The sequence below is a fragment of the Cryptomeria japonica genome, chromosome 5 (assembly GCF_030272615.1).
Source record: "Cryptomeria japonica chromosome 5, Sugi_1.0, whole genome shotgun sequence".
NCBI lineage: Eukaryota > Viridiplantae > Streptophyta > Pinopsida > Cupressales > Cupressaceae > Cryptomeria > Cryptomeria japonica.
In genome coordinates, this window is record NC_081409.1 from 702315856 (window position 1) to 702321584 (window position 5729).

Below are 5729 nucleotides of genomic sequence, written 5' to 3' on the forward strand. Positions count from 1 at the left end.
TGAAAATAATATCATGGAATGTAAGGGGATTGAATTCCACTTAAGTAAAACTCCTTGTGAGGTGCTACATAAAAAAGTAGAAACCAGAGGTGGTTTTACTTCAAGAAATAAAGTTAGACAAAGAGCAGATTTCATCATTTACAAAAAAGTTGGGTTTTCGGGAATTTTTTTAATAGAAGCAATAGGAGTTGCAGGGGGCTTGACAATTTTGTGGAGCCCTAGGAAGATAAATTATTTTCATCATTCATTGAACAAAAACTAGATATTTGGTTCAATTTCAAACTTTCAGGAAAAGATCATAATTAGTATCTTTAATATTTATGGCCCTATTCAAAATAATTTGAAACTAGCTTTATGGACAGACTTAGAAGTTATAATGCTCAACAAACCTAAGCAAAATATAGTCTTAGGAGGAGACTTTAATGTGGTTCTTCACTTGTTATAAAAGCATGGAGGGTCTGATAAGGAATCCAAGTCACTTTTAGATTTCAGAGATTGGGTAGTTTGAAATAACTTGTTTGATATAGTAACTTGGAATGGAGTTTTTATCTAGAACAACAAAAGGAAAGGCTTGAGTTACATTGTAGAGAAACTGGATAAATTTTTCTTTAAAGGGGATCTCTCAAATTCTTCTTTGATATTGAAATCTGCTATTATTCCAGCTTCAGGGTCAAAACATTATCCGATTTAGTTATTTGTGACAGGTGATAAGAAACCAATCAAATGTCCCTTCAAATTTGAAAAATATGGATAAGAGATTAATCTTTTGACTCTTTTATGGAAAAGTGGTTGAACAAAGAGAGATTTGAAGGTTCCAAGATCTTTAGGTTTGTCTCAAAACCGAAGAAGATAAAACAAAACCTCATTGTCTACAATAGGGAGAAATTTTTAAATATCTTTCAAGGAAAAATTAGAGTGGAAAAATAAATAGAGCTCTTGAATTCAGAGGTTTTAGTTCAAGGTATGGCTCAAAACAAATTTTTTAAAGAGAAGGAACTGGTCCTAGCATATGAAGAAATTCTAATTAAAGAAGAAACCATTTGGAGACAAAAATTAAGAGATGCCTGGCTTACAGAAGTAGATAGAAATTCTAAATTCTTTCACAATAGAACCAAACATAAGAGGGCTATAAATAAAATATTAAAAATCAAAGATGATAAAGGCATTATGATTGATAACTTTGAGGAAATCTCAAATAAATATGTCTCTTTCTTTCCAAATATCCTAAACAATTGGGAGGGATCAACTCTAGATCCTCAGAATGAACTTTTGAGAAACATTCCAAAAATAGTATCAGATGCAGAGAATGCAAATTTGAAGTAGAAAATCACTTCACAATAAATGGAATTAGCCCTTAATCATCTTCCCCTAGACAAGTCTCCTGGTCCAAATGGTTTGCCATCTTTCTTTTTTTAAATATGGTGGTTGATTATAGGTAATGAGTTGATAGAGGCTTTAGAGGAAACAAGAAATTTAGGTAGATTTTTGAAGGAAATCAATAACACCTTTATAGCTTTGATCCCCCCAAAATATAAGACTTTATAATTTAATGACTTTAGGCCTGTCTCATTATGTAACTCTTTGTATAAGATCTTCTAAAAAATCTTAACAAACAGATTAAAGTGGGTCCTTCCAAAAATCATTTCAGAGGAACAAACTAGTTTTGTTCTAGGCACTCCAAGAAAATATAAAGACTAATTAAAATATTAAAAGATATATATTTTGGAAAATCCACTTTTTGGAGTAGGAGTTGATGAAACATTGAGTTTTTCAAAAAATAAAGATAAAAAAATTGGTAGTTAGACCCAAAGTTGTATAAAATATACATTTAGTAGACAATTCCAATTGGAAAAGTTGTGGCCTATATATAAGATAGCTATAATGAATCTCTATAGACCATATGTTTGATTAAATTTTTTTTACTTAGAATTATTTAAATTCACTTGTGTTGATAAGTTAGCCTGAAATGTGACACAATTTTGTGCTTTTACCCTAACCCAACCCCTTCACAGAACTAGTCCTTTCGTTCATGAAACCTATCACGAGCTAACTTAGAGGAGAAATTAGCAATAAAGAAACTGACCCCATTGTCTATCTAAAAAATATCATTAACCCCTCTCCAACATTCAAAAGCCCAATTTCATAGAAAGGAGATTTGAAAGAGCTTGTTAGAGAAATTTCTGGAATCAGAGCTCTGTCTCTCAAGAGGGATATCTTCAAGCTCAAAGTAGCATCTAGAAGGCTAATCTTGAAGCACCTTGCCTTATCTCCTATACCAGTATTTTAAAGAATCGATGATGGCTTAGTGACAAACGCCATTACTGATTTCTTATGAACCCAAACCTTAATATTTTCTTGTTTGTGATGAGATGGAGATCCTTTGAATTGGGACCTCAAGGATGCATCAACTCTCTTAAAATGTCTTGAAGGAATAGATGATCTATTTGGTTTGAAGGGAGCTCAAGAACCAAAAAATCTATCCTGAAAAGGATCTTGATTAATAGGAACATTATTAGGAAATGAAGAAAAATAGGGAGTATATAAGGGAATTTTGTTTGGGAGTGTGACCAAAGCCTTGTCCACCCCCTTGGAAAAATCATCTTTCCCACAAAATTCCTTTTGATTCATTTAGAAGGGTGTTGTTGGGAAAGGTGATGCAAGATTTGTTAGCTCCATGCCTAAACCTGACCTTGCCATAGAATACTTGACGTTGTTTATTCAAAGGATTTTGAAATTTTTTCCCTCCCAAGATCATCTACCATATGCAGAGTGACCCATTCAATCTTTTTTGTGAGGAAGATACTAACATCAGGGTTATATAACTATTTTGCTATTTAGAAAAAAAAAACTCAAAAATCTCATAGTAGTGCAAGATGAAATTATTAACAATTCTTTGTAAAATATCCCTTCTAGGGATGAAATTTTGAGGAATGATGTTGATCCTTTTCCTAATATTTACCTCTTCCATGAGGATATACTAGTGCAAGAGGATGATATCATAAATAGAATTCTTAATTTTATTTTACCTTTCATAAACCTAAATGATATATCTTCTAGAGATGAACCATTGACGTATATTCCTAATCCCTCTCCCAAAGTTGGTCATACTCATAAAGATACCTTGGAGCAAGAGGATGACACCATCAGCACTTTACTTGATGCTCTCACTTTTAGAGATGAATCCTTGGAGAATAAATAACCCAATCAAGTCAATCCAATCTATGTTATTTGTCATGTGAAGCCTAAAATTGTTGTCCACCTTCACCAAGATGTCCCTAAACCTCAAAAAAACCCAATGATTATTGTTAAAGGTAGGGTGAATCAATAACCCGATTATCATGTATAAACTAACATATATAATACTTAAATAAACAAGCAAGATCCAAATGTTCTTCCCACTTCCCCACCTTTTCCCAACCTTTTATTCATTCAACCCTTCATCCTTGACAACATGTTGGCAAGGAGCATGATCATGTTGAAAAAATTCACACTAGTCCAGCCAAGATCTCCCTTTAGTCTTTGATTCAAACTTAATCTTCATAGCATGGAATGTTCTGTGAAGCCTTATAGAAGATAGTTGTCTTGCCTTCTACTAGACCAAATAATTTAGAAACCCTTCTTGATCGTATGACTGGAGAAAAGACTAATGTTGTGCTCTCCAACATGAGTTATTTTCTTTCAAAATTTAAAATTAGTATAATCCCCTCATAATTGTTGTGCTCACCAATGGTATTTCAATAAGATGTCTCTAGTTGATAATGGCTCAGGTCTTAATGTTTGTATGTCACTAACTGTATTTTTGATAGTGTGTTATTAGGAGAAATAATGTAGGTTTTTATTTATGAATTGAAATTAAAATAAATATGAACATTCATTTTGATGATAATGTAGTTGTATACAAATAATAGGAAATGATGTATGCATTTTAATCATGCAATATGTAATTAGATGGATAGTATTATCTTAATTGGGGATCGCCAATGCTGATGAATTACTGAGCGCAAGTGATGCAGGGACAGGTGAACGGAGATGAAGGCGAGAAAATGACTCGGGTAGAGTTGTTTTAGCTTATGACTTCGGTAGACTAGAGGAATCTCACACACCATAATAGAAAAATTGTTTGTATTATGATATCGTCGATGCATTATTTTAAATTGAAATGATTTGAGTAAGATTAGTCGCTACTTTGATTTCTTATATAAAAATGACTATTAGTTAAAAAATTAGAGTTAATTAATTAGCGACTTAATATTTCTATTAGATATGATTTAGAATGCAAACTTTACATTGACATGATTTCAATCGTATGAAGTTGATTATTATCTTTATAAGTTATTGTTCGTTTGAAAATGAGAATAATGGTCTCGTCAATTTAAGTAATTGTTTATGAGTATAAATTTCATAATTAGTTTAATGAAATTGATATATATATATATATACACACATTATTAGTTTATTAATCATAGAAGATCATATTAGAATTTAATTACTAATGATTTAAAATGCAATTTTTTATTATAAATATGTTATTTTAACAAAGGTGGCAGTGGCGGATCTTTGTTCCAAAAAAGATGGCGGTGGCGGGTTATTGGTCGACTAGTAGAAGTCGACAATGTCAACTTCCCCACCAAATGATAGTCATACCCCACGTACTATAGATCACTCTGCTTAGACTACAGATTGACCATTGTTAATGGTTTGTGACCAGTAGGAGGAAGGAGTAAATGGGCACATAGTGCCATGGAGTTAAGTAAATGAAGATTTTCCATGATCCACAGAGGCAGTTGGAAGATTGCAGACTCCACAATGATGGTGGAGAAGACCAACCATCTCTCCACGATCCAAGATTGATCACTTCAGAAGACATTACTTGGCCTCCCACCACTCGAAGACGTGTAGACTAGAGAGACCGCTAAACTCGTAATACTTTGGGGAAGGAGAAGCTGTGGAATAGTTAAGCATAAAACCTATCTATAATGTAGTCAATATTACAAATTGATATCAATAACTGAGCCTTAGACGTAGAAGATTTCATAGGGAAAAATAGTATAAATAGAGGCATAGGCTCGATAGTTAGGGGGAGGAAAAAGATAGAAAATAGCAAGTGGAACAGAGAGAAAGATAGTAAAGTTAGAAGAGAGATTAGAGAGAGCAAATTAGAGCAAAGATAGAAGGAAAATAGATAGGTGGTTAGAGGAAGATCTGATAGAGAACTCTTGAACCATCAAGGAACAAGTAGGCTGATTTAGAGGAGGCACGGAAGAGTTCATTCCAAGCCAGTGTCAAAGTGTAAGGAGGTAGGATCTTCATTTCATTTTGGTTATTTTGCACTAAGAAATGATAGTGAAATATAGCTATTTTGGTTGTAGAATAAGATTTTATTTATGATATTCCATGTCTTTAATGATTTTGTTTTATTATTTCTTGAATAGACATAGAAGAAAATCATTAGGTGGTACATATATTGAAATAAATAAGAAATGCAATTATATTGTTTAAGAATGGTAAATAATGCTAAGAGTTAGGATAGATATTCATTACTCCTTCTTCTTACTTTGTACTTATTTGATTTATTTGATTAAAATATGTTTCCTTATCAAAATTGTGAAATTTTTATTCTACGAAAGATTGTTTTCAATTAGGTGAAAGTAATGAAATAGTGTTTAATTTATGAAAGTGATAGGAAAGATGTTAGTTCTATTAGTCAAAAGATTGTATTCTTTATGGAA